This window comes from Calonectris borealis, chromosome 3, assembly GCF_964195595.1.
Source record: "Calonectris borealis chromosome 3, bCalBor7.hap1.2, whole genome shotgun sequence".
Classification (NCBI taxonomy): domain Eukaryota; kingdom Metazoa; phylum Chordata; class Aves; order Procellariiformes; family Procellariidae; genus Calonectris; species Calonectris borealis.
The window spans coordinates 53,337,961-53,349,976 of NC_134314.1; the positions used below are offsets into that span (position 1 = coordinate 53,337,961).

Genomic DNA, 12,016 nt, shown 5'->3' on the forward strand with positions numbered 1-12,016 from the left:
CCTTGCTTCAGCAATTCACTTCATCTGCCTGCCTGCTACGGGGATCTTATCCCAGCGATCTGCCTGGGATCCCATCCCAGGATCCCCCAGCCACAGAAGGTGACCTCAGAGAATTAGGCTGAGGGAAGGAGTCCTCCATACCTCACAGATATTTCCTCTCCCAACTTCACCCTTTCGGGATGAACTGATGGACTAGCTGCCTTCTTCAGGAAGGCAAGTTAGTGCTTCTAAGCAGGGTGAGCGGACGTGAGCACTGCTCCCGCAGGCACATCCCAGTTCACTTGGGATATCCACGTGTCTTCTCCTTCCTCTTCACCCTGCCGAGGGAACTGGGTGCTGCCAAGAAAGCTTTTGGCTCTGCGTCCCAAGGATGGGGTCTGGCAGGTGGGCTCCTAAGGACCACACGCTTGGGGGGGGACCCTGGCTACTGAATTTGCTTCATCCCACAGCCTGCCAATATTTAAGTTTGGTGGTTTTTAAGGACGCAGTGCAAGCTTTTGTCCGTGCTGTCTGTCTTAACCTGGGCCTTTGGCCAAAAAGTATTAATCCTGTCAATGTGCAAGAGTGGGGAAGGCTGGGGAGTGTTTGATTTGTGCCAGTTGCTGGCACCAGCTCATTTTAAGCTTCTGGAATGAACCCACTTATGACTGAATGCTGCAGTGTAAATTCTGCGAATAAAACAGATAAAATAATCTCAATTACTTGAGCTCAGCATTGGTTCACATATGCCACTCTAGAGATTTAAAAGGCACTATTCCATACAAACATTTAATTATATTTAATTATGATTCTACAGATACTTTTCTGTTCAACAGGTCGGAAAAAAATGTGTTTTTCAAACTTTCAGTCACTTTCAGTAAGTGATGCCCGCTAAAACACAGCATACATAGCCTAATAAAATTTCAGTGCTGTGTTACAAACATAAAAGTAACAGTAGTACAAAACTTCTGCAGAGCGAACTAAAGCAAGAAAGCTTGTGAAAATTTTAGGGAGGAAAAAGGCCTGTCCAAGTGTGGTGTGTATATATACATGTGCACATGCATTCACACACACACCACCACCTGGTCTCTGCTATACCTGGTATTCCTATCAACAGATCTCAAGACTCAAAACTCTGATTGGCAACTCTTTAGTCACTAAAAGAGCAAAAGTTTTGGGAAAGCTGATCAAGAGCGAGGTTTCAGAGCTACTAAGAAAAGATGAATCACAGCCTGCTAAAGTACAGTTTGAATAGTGCATTTTTGCATCTTAATACTTTCCTGGATGCATTTTTCTCCCTCTTCCTCTGGTGCAACCCCAGCTACATCCTACAGCATTAAGATGTTCTGTTAAGCACATGTGCAACTGTGTTTTTAAGCCTTGTAAAGGCTTACTTATGTCAAAAGATGTACCATTACAAAGATCACATAGGCTAGACTCCACAAATTTATATTTACAGATGAAGTAACTGTGGTAATCTTCCTAAACGTAAATGATAGAAACTACATAGAAGCAAGAGCTTTAATACATGGATTTAAAAAATCTTTTTGAAATATTAAGAAATAAGTCAGATGCGAGGCTTGTCCTTTTACTCCAGACACACAGAGAAAGAATTAAATGGGAGAATGTGAGACTAACCATCCCATCTGCCTTTGTAAGTCACCCAGACCAGAGGCAGAAATGCTACGGGAGTTAATGCAATGAACCCCAGAAGTGTCAGTTTTGCAAATCTCAAGAGGTATCATTGACCTGAGGCTGGCTGCAGTTTCTGCCCCAATTCCAGTTTAATGTATTCCAGTTTGACCCTCAAGCGACAGTGCTGCTGGAGAACAGGCTAAGAAACAAATGCAGGCAATTGCTTTGACATAATTCTTTTGGACGCAGGCAGATCGAATGTGCTGATGTCAACAGAGACCAGAAAAGAGTTTTACCCAATCTCCTTTCCTCACTGCAGAAAACAATAAGAGAAAACAAAGCACAACCCAAAACCTAGCCAAACATGTGCCCACCTCTCAGCAGCAAAACTAACACATGCTGTCTAAGAAAGGGAGAACCAAGACAAACATTTCTAAAGTATCATTTGGATGCATACACAGCATTTCATTTATAGCTTAAATTTACATGACTTGTACATATAATTGGCTCTTTGCACATAACACGCATGAAACATCTGTTCTATAGAGGATATTAATCAAAAACCCCAGGAACAGCGTAATTCAGTCCTTTATGGCCATAATACATTCAAAAGAGTTCCTAACATAGTTCCCTCACCTTAAAGCAAACTACTTTTCTTCCCTTTCTCCCATTCTTCTAAAATTTAGGGGACTGCATGGACCTGCTTTCAATATGATTGTCAGGATGAAACCTTCCTGCCTTGCCACTCACTTAAATGCCCAAGCTCTAGCAACTTCGAGGCTGCATAGTTTGATGTCAGAGAACATTGAGGCAACACTGATTTTTCTGCACAGGGACAGCAAGAATATAAGATGGGGATATTTTTTCCACGGGAAAGATGAATTATGGTAGGAAACCAGATCAAGGAAGCCACAATAACTATCTTGAGAATAAAAGATTAAGCTAAAGATTTTCTTCTCTACCTGGTCGCAGATGCTCCTGGAATAACTTCTGTATAAAAGGAAAAGAGAAAAACCCCACGCAGCAATGGTGGGGTTTTCAGAACTCGTAAGGAAAAATACCAGGGTTGAATGTGGCACGTCCCTCAACTTTATACAATGAAAACAGAACAAAGAAACAGATCCCAAGCTCATTCCCTCCTCCCTCTTTTACCTCCTCTCCTAAGAAAGGCTTCCACCTCTGCTACTCACAGTTTTCCTTTTCTCCCATTCCTCCAGCTCCCCATCAGTCCATGCAGACAGATTGTCTGTAATGGTATCACGCAAAAAACAGATGAGATCCTCAAGGCTTCCCTTTTCTGTATGCCTAAAGTGCTTCCAAAAAGAGAAAGTCTTGTGGAAAAATGGATTCTCACTTCCCTTTTCTGGAGCCACTTGTGTGCTCCAGTTGTTTACTCTACCACAGTAAAACTCTGCATTTGCTATCTGACCACGATGGAGAGACAGATAAAAATTACCATTTTGAATGTCCATAAGAAGCATGGTCTCTGAGAGAAGAGTAATCATGTGTTACAGTCACTGAAACGACTTGATGTAGAACACCAAACCACTCCTACACAAAGAAAAAACAGACTTTTGTCCTTCTTCATCTACTACCCTTTATGTGACCTGCTCCCAAAATGTGGCCACAAGTTTGGCTGATCATCAGAGACTGCAGAACCTTTTCAGCTATGTTGGGACCTGTCTAAATGTTGTAATGTTCAGGGAATAAGGGCTTTAAGACCACCAATCATCAGGAATTATCAAACACTTTAGTCCCCAAAGCGTGTGGTGTCCTGCACCTTGCGTAACCATCCAGAAAGAAAACTTTGGAATCACTGCTCAAGAGAGTCAGAGGACAAAGGCTGATCAAAAATACAACTGAATGTCCTAAGGAATTCCTTGAATTTCTCATGCTGTCGTGTTTTATTTTTTAAAGCATTTGTCAAGATATGAAAGTATGGTTGAAGCTTTTTTCTAATACTAGGAACAAGCAGAAGGCTTTAACCGAAATAAAAGTTTATTATCTACCTTGACTCCTGTAAGGTCTTTGACATGGTCCCATACAACATCCTTTGTCTCGAAATTGGAGAGATATGGATTTGATGGATAGACTATTTGATGGATAAGGAATTGGCTAGATGGCCATATCCAAAGAGTTGCAGTCAATGGCTCAATGTCCAAATGGAGATCAGTAACAAGTGGTGTCCATCAGGGGTCCTTACTGGGACTGGTACGGTTCAATATCTTTACTAATGGCATAGGCAGTGGGATTGAGTGCACCCTCAGCAAGTTTGCAGATGACACCAGCTGATACACTTGAGGGACGGGATGCCATCCAGAGGGACTTTGACAGGCTTGAGAAGTGGGCCTCTGTGAATCTCATAAAGTTCATCAAGGCCAAGCGTAAGATCCTGTACTTGGGTTGGGGGAATCACCAGTATCTGTACAGACTGGGAGACGAAAGAATTGAGAGTAGCCCTGCGGAGAAGGACTTGGGGGTACTGGTGGATGAAAAATTGGACGTGAGCTGGCAATGTGCTCTTGCAGCCCAGAAGGCCAATCGTATCCTGAGCTGCATATAAAGAAGCGTGGCCAGCAGGTCGAGGGAAGTGATTCTCCTCCTCTACTCCATTCTCATGAGTAGAGGGCGTGTACTGCATCCAGCTCTGGGGTCCCCCAGTACAAGACCTTGGTCCTGTTGGAGTGGGTCCAGAGGAGGGCCACAAAATGACCAGAGGGGTGGAACACCTCTCCTATGAAGACAGGCTGAGAGAGTTGGGGTTGTTCAGCCTGGAGAAGAGAAGGCTCCGGGGAGACCTTGTTGCAGCCTTTCAGTACTTAAAGGGGGCTTATAAGAAAGATGGAGGGATACTTTTTACCAGATCCTATAGTGACAGGATAAGGGGCAACAGTTTTAAACTAAAAAGAGCTGGATTTAGATTGGACATAGGAAGAAATTTTTTACGATGAGGGTGCTGAGACACTGGAACAGGTTGCCCAGAGAAGTTACAGATGTCCCATTGCTGGAAATGTTTAACGTCAGGTTGGATAGGGCTTTAAGTAACCTGGTCTAGTGGAAGACATCCCTCCCCAGGGCAGGAGTGTTGGACTAGATGACCTTTAAAGGTCCTTGCAACCCAAACCATTCTACGATTGACGATTCTGTTATTAAATTGGATTCCCACCTCTGTGGCTGCTATCATAGTACAGAGACGGTGCAGTTAGCGTGGCTGGGACTTAACGGTGCTGTAAGACAACTTGCGGAATAGGGTTACAAACCTGTATTACTGTAGACAGAGATAAATAAAGCACCTGCTCTCTAGGATTAAGGCACATGAAAAAGGGAGGATAAGATACCCACATGATTTTGTCTAAATGCATAGATGACACAAAACAAAAAGCAAGAACCAAATGCACCCATATCTTTATACTGCCATTTGTATGAAGAGTCAAAGTTTATTATTTTTTCCACACTGCAAAGCTGCAGTTGTTATGACAATCACAGCAGTTATTATGTAGTTCACGCGCATTACCTTTTCAGAGCTTGAGAGATCCAATCATCTGCAGGCTTTGAATACTTCCCTTTAAACATGCTTGTCTAATACGACTCCAGTTTTCAGCGACAGTAGTTTATCAGTTGTTTGGCTACTGCAGGCTGTTACAATATTTTTACAACAGGAAATGTGTATTCCATACGTAAGAAGACTACACTTACAAGAAATAATGCAGGAAAGTAAAGTGATCTAATTTCTATTCTGCTTCCTTCCTTCTGCAGCATGCTGCATTGAGATGTTTGTTCCAATACACAGATATTAGTTCAAGGCCAAGATTTTTTTTACCCTGATCCTACAAAACAAGCCTGCAGCTAAACTGCACTTCAAACACCTGAAGCTGTTGTACTGTGTTCACATTCATGTAAGCGATTTAGGTAAGTGGGCTTAAAATTTCTCTTTTTAAGGCTATTGAGCGTGTCTTATCCATGGCTGGATATTTGTGTGTCAATGCCATAGTTTTAAAACTCCTGTGAATTAAAAACACTTCCTGAAGATGCAAACAGTACATCAAGAAGGAAGCGTCAATTTTGAAGGCTCTTTGTTGTGGTCCTGAACCTCAGTATTGCAGACCATAAGAAAATGGCCATTGCGCTGCATTTAGGGGAACAGCACAACGCCTTCATGAAGCGCTGCACCCATCCATGGATGTTACCCAGCTACCACTGCTGAACAAAGAAACTTGACTGACTGCTACGCTTCACTTCTCTGCTTTTGCAAAACCAGTTTTTAATTTAGGAAATCTGAGGTAGCCTTTTAAGAGGAAACTTTCAAGCATTCTCTTACACTTACCCTATTTATTACTGTGACTGACAATACATGTATGTCATAAATTATAAATGGCCACATGCAAGCTAAAAGCTGGCAAGAGACTTTATACTGCTACAGGGCCAAATCTGTGTCAGGCAGGTTGTTGAATTTGGGGAGTTTTGAGCACCAGCGGATTCGCAAGCTGAGCGATCCATGCCGACTGCTCATTGCCGAGGTTCTTGGGAAAGGATAAACAGACGGGTCAGGAAAGGACAGTACTCTGAACTGGATTGCATAGCTGTAGAAATAACATCCAGAGTTCATTTGTTCTCTATCTTCCATGCTGTTATAGCATGGAAGATAGAGAACCATTAAAAACCATTAAACCATTAAAACCCTCCCCACTATATCCTGCATTTTTGGTGAGATGACGGACTAACTCTTTCATATTTATATGTTGAGAGGTAGGGGAGTTAAAAATGTAAATAAAATCAAGGGATACTTCAAAAAGTTATGTTTGTTTTGTTTATGATGTCAATAGTGTACTCTTCTGGCAAGGCAATATTGACTGTGAAATGCAGAAGATTTCCCTGAGGCTGGGCTGGAGCTTCTGCTTTTTGTTTGCGTTTGGGCACTTAACCATCTTCAGTGAAGATTTTCTTGAGCATGAAAAATGAGGTTACGTGTTTTCTTTTGTATGTATTTTTTCAGAGCAGTTTTTCAGATGCCAGATGCCACAAATGTAAGCAAAAGAAAACAGTCCCAACTTTGTCAACTTCCCAGCACTATATTTTGTATGCTGGTGCTTTTGTTTTCTTGCAAGTTCAGCATTGCTTTAATGGCAGCACCCTGGATTCCCCCTGCCCCCAACAAGTGATACATATTAGTACATCTGTTTTCTCTGTAAAGTGTTTTTGCATTCTTTGCAGGGCACAGGAAGGATGTGGGCTCCTTTTCACATTCAAATGAGGCAAATTAGCCTTTGCCTGGTTCCTACAGTATAATGCTTATTTTACATTTAAGCGTGAGAAAAGGGGAGGAAATAAAACCTAATACGTTAGGTGGGTTACATGTTTCATTTTGGTACAAGCCTCACTTAGCCTTCTTTTGCGAACTGCTTTTCACAGGACATAATTTCAGGATGGAGTTCAAAAGTGCAATCATGTAAAACGACCGAATAGTTTGCACAAAGAAATAGCAGCCACAGACACATTAAACATAAGAAAAGGCTGAAAATGCCAACTGAATCAGCAGAGCTCAAGCAATTTGGGAGATTCCTGAAGTGCATTGATGGTAACTTCCTAACACAGGTGACTGAGCCAACAATGGGAAATGCTGTGCTGGACCTTATGCTTACAAACAAGGATCAGCAGATGTGCCGGTCAGGGACAGCATGGGCTGCACCGACCATGAGATGGTGAACGGTCTCTTTTCCAAAAAGCTGGATCACAACCCCCACAAAGAGCAGACTTTGGCCTCTTCAGGGATCTGCTTAGAAGAATCCTATGGGATACAGCCCTGGAGAAAAAAAAGCGATCCAGCAAAGCTGGTGAATTTTCAGGGGTTACCTCCGGCGAGCTCCAGAACGGTCCATCTCAATACGCAGGGAGTCAAGCACAGGCAGCAGGAGGCCTACATGGATGAACAAGGAGCTCTTGACTAGTCAACTCAAACATGAAATGGAAGTGCACAAGAGATGGAAGCAGGGTCAGATAGGGTTAGGAAAGCCAAAGCCCACCTGGAGTTGAATCCAGTGAGGGTTGGCAAACAAAGCAAGAAGGGTTTCCACAGATATATCAGCAGCAAAAAGGGCCTGCTGCTGAATGGGGCATTAGTGGTGTACCCCAGAGGTCGATACTGGGGCCAATACGTTTAACCTCTTCGTTAGTGATCTATAAAGGCAGAGAGTGCATCCTCAGAAGGTTTGGGAAGAGTGGTTGATATCCCAGATGGTTGTGCTGCCATTCACAGGTACCTTGACAGGCTGGAGAAATGAGCCAACAGGTACCTCATGAAGTTCACCAACGGGAAATGCAAAGTTCTGCGCTTGGGGAGGAATAACCCCATGCTGGGGGTACATGCTGAGGGATGACCAGCTAGAAAGCAGCTCTGCAGGAGAAAATGTGGGGGTTCCAGTGCACACTTGTCAACTTCCAGTTGAACATGAACCAGCAATGCTCCCTTATGGCAAAGGTAGCCATCACTGTCCTGGCCTGCATTAGAAACAGCACTTCCAGCAGGCTGAGGAAGGTGATCCTTCCCCTTTACTCAGCACTGGTAAGACACGTCTGGAGTGCTGGATTCAATTTGGGGATTCCTGAAAATTTGGGGCTCCCAGTACAGAAGAGACATGGACTTATTTGAGCGCATCCAGCAAAGGGCCACAAAGATGGTTAAGAATTTGGAGCATCTCTCCTGTGAGGAAAGGCTGAGAGAGCTGGGACTCTTCAGCCTGGAGAAGAGAAGGGTCAGGAAGATCTCATTAACGTGTATGAATACCTCATGGGAGGCAGCAGAGGAGACGAGGCAAGACCTCTCAGTGGTGCCCGGTGACAGGCAATGGGCACAAATTAAGGAAATGCCATTCAAACATAAGAAAAAAAACCTTTTTTACTGTGAGGGTGTTGAATGCTGGGACAGGTTGCCCAGGGAGGCTGTGGAGTCTCCATTGCTGGAGATACTCAAACCCCAGCTGCACAGGACTCTGAGATACCAACTTTAAGTTGACCCTGCTTTGAGCAGACGGTTGGAGTAGATGATCTCCAGCGGCCCTTTCTAACCCCAGCGATTTATGATTCTGCCAGGTCATATGTAGATCTGCTGCACTTACTAAAATCCTCCCCTCGCTACTTTTAGAAACTAGAGACAAATGCAACAATTCAGTAACGTAACAAAAGCACAGTACGCATTTTGCAGGGAAATGGCGGGGTTCAAATTCCTGCTTTTTTAGAACCTGTGCTCTTAATACAAGTGGTAAACCTAAGAGACGGGATGCAAGAAAAACCAAACAACTGCTTGGTAAACTGTGGTTTACCACAGGCAGTTAGCCCTAGGTGGAAATTCCGTGCACACTCTTTATGCTACAGCAACTTCTTGCACACTTAATGCACGCTATGCGTGAGGTAACATACTCCATGTAACAGGGACCTGTTATGAAGGAGTTGGGTGCTGTAAATCTACAGTCGGCTTTACTGATGGCAACCTACCAGGGCAAACAAGCCCTTAGTTCTGTTGACAGTCATCTGCCAGGTTTGACAGGTTTTACCAAGAGACCTGGAAGAAGTTTTGACACACCGGCTAATGCATGGAAGTGCTTTATCCAGCTCGGTTGCTGTCCTCATCCATGGTTCTGGGATGCACCGTTCTTGCAGCAACCGATGAGCTGTGTCTTTGGTCTGGGGACCTGCAAGACCCACGTCCCAAGTCCCTGTTCTGCTCACAGACTACCCCTTGAAATAAGTTACTTGTTGTTTTTTCTTGGTTTTCCCCCTGTTCTGACCTGAGTCACCATACAATGACCTCTTTTCTCCAGCCTGCGTGAGCACAGCCCTGCCACGGCCTCCCACTCACCCCCGTGGGAGCCGTGAAGCCTGCTCTGGCTGCAACAGGGAGCCCACGGAGGAGCAGCAAGAGTTCCTACTCCCTCAGAGCTGACGCTGGTTTTCCAGACACCTGGCTGCCCAAAGCACACAAGCACCTACTGTTCTCACCCACCTCTCTCCCCTCCAAAGCCAAAGGCATCCAAATTGATTAGTCTTGTGGCATACAACAGAAATGACCACACCATTATTTGTGTCAGTCTAAACTCCTTCTAGCTCTCTCCTTAAAACAGCAGCACAAAGCTCCAGCTCAGAGACCTAGAGTAAAGATAATCCGGTCTGGATTTAGATCCAGACTTCCCCCAAAGCCTGAGCTCGCTCAGTGTCAGGCTATGGCTGTCCTCGAGCGGTGGGAGCAACGAAGCTGCTCAATCGGACCCTGATGCCTTTAACACGGGTTTACTTAAAAGTCTTGTGCCAAAGGGGTATGTGGAGGGGCCTGAATAATTCAGGAAGTTCTCAAAAACAGTGTGAGTGAAAATATATTTTAGGCATCCTAGGAATAGCCAGTTTCTCTCTACTGAGGCATCCACAGCACTTTTAATCCATAATTTCCATTGTAGCCTATTAAAATAATGAGATCTATTATTCCTGTCACATGTCCTTTCTGAAGATGCTGGGAGGGTGTGGGAGAGGAAAGAAAGAAAATTAGTTATCAGTCACCACTTGCCAAGAGGAGATTAGGCACTCAAGAGTTATACACTCATGTATAAATGACTCAAGGGAGTTTCATTTCTTCCTTTTCTCCTAGCTTATACTTTTTTCCTCCTGTCCTGCAGCCCTTGTTCCCCTGTTGTTCTCGGTCACAACCTGCTTGCAGTGGACAAGTTGGTGAGTGGTAAACAATTCTGGATTTTCCCCCTTTCATCATGAGATTTCATTTGGACTCCCTTTCCCAGCATGCCTGATTTCTGGGAGCAGAACAGAGAACAAGAATAGAGTTAATCTTTAGCAGTGCGATAAAAATCACTCTCTCACACAGACAACTGGAGAAGGATTTCAAAAGAGCTGTTGTGCCAAGCACCTGATAGCAAAACCTGAAATTGAAGCCAACCCACACCTTCCTGCTCAAAGACACAGCCCGCTTGTTTTCTCCGCAGCACTCCCTCTTCTCTACTAATTCTACCTGGTAAGTCACCACTGAGCATACCGTCACACCAAAATGTGCTGCGCTTTGAGAGGTCACTATTTCCATAACAAAAACAAAAGCGCTGCCGCATTACAAGTGGGGTCACCTCATCCCTCTTTTTCTTTTCTTTTTTTTTTTTTAAAATATAGTTAGTAAAAGCACATTAAGCAATCAGACTGGAGAGATGGGGTAGGAGACAGGACGCATGGAGATTTGATGGCTTTGGTGCAATCTCAGACACCGAGGCGCGGGCAGGTGAGCCGAGCAGCTGAGGGGAGGAGGGGGCAGCAGGAGATGCGGCAGGGGCTCGCAGCTTGCTCTCTGCATGCCGGAGTGCCAGCTGGCAGCTACACGTTGCTGGTTGCGTGTGGGCTGTGAATATAACAGAGGAGAGGAGCCTTTAGGGGAGGAGCTGTCTGATAAATCATTAATGAATGAAAATATGAAGTAATCTGTCTGCCTAGGAGGCAGAATCATCTAATGATGAGGATGGTGGACTAGGAAGCTGGAGATGAGGTTCCTATCTCACCCACAAGACCGCTGGCACACCAGCTCCTTTTGCTGTGCGTAAGAAGATACACCCGCCTCCTTACATTGAAGGGCTGCTTTCTTAAAATCAACACGGAAACCCCATGATCTTGGTGAAAATGAGATAATAAAATTTACAGCACCCTTTGTGAAAACTGCACCCCCAGCTTCTCTTTTGTCGCGGGCAGCGCACAAAGAACCAATATCTCTTCGCAGAGGCAGCTTTCACTAAAACAGATTTTTTTTTCAAAGCCATAACAAAACCTAGTATGACCTTTTGCCAGCGCCAGTGGCATTTAATTTTAAATCGATTAACTACAAACACAGTACTAATTACCCATGGGTATTTTTTTACCGATCAGACTATTGGGTGGAAATGTAAGGGTATGTCTGTGTGTGGACAGGGACACTCTGTTTTCTCTGTGCTCTCCGAAATGAAGAGGAAAAAGCTCGAGAAATGATGCTGAAAGGTGCATTTGTGTTTATGGGGATAGCTGCAGGGGCACCAGACACAGGCGGTTGGAAAGTGATGAGGTTGTCAGGGAAAGGGGCAGGAGGTTAGTGCCGTTTCTTTTGCACAAAGACCTAGCAGGATGTGTCATGCAGCACAAAATCAATACGGACCCTGCATGAAAAAGTAATCGTTGGTTTTGTACAGTTCTCAGGCTTATTTGGAAAGATCCTCATAAAGGTGATTCCTGATTTTTGTGAAATCTTCAACTGTGCTCTCCTTCCTCTGTCTTAAAACCTCTGAATGTTCAGGGATTAAAATAGTTTTAAAACAAATACCTAAGAAAGACATGGCACAAATCAATGTGAATCCATCTAATGTTGGCACATTTGTGGGATAAGAGATACAAGTGC

At 44.2% G+C, this 12,016-nt stretch overlaps 1 protein-coding gene across 3 annotated transcripts in view; it reads right to left on the reverse strand.

Moving 5' to 3' along the window:
* Positions 1-12,016, reverse strand: part of FYN (FYN proto-oncogene, Src family tyrosine kinase) — a 142,962-nt gene that overhangs the window by 58,280 nt on the left and 72,666 nt on the right. The gene's annotated exons all lie outside the window — the stretch shown is intronic.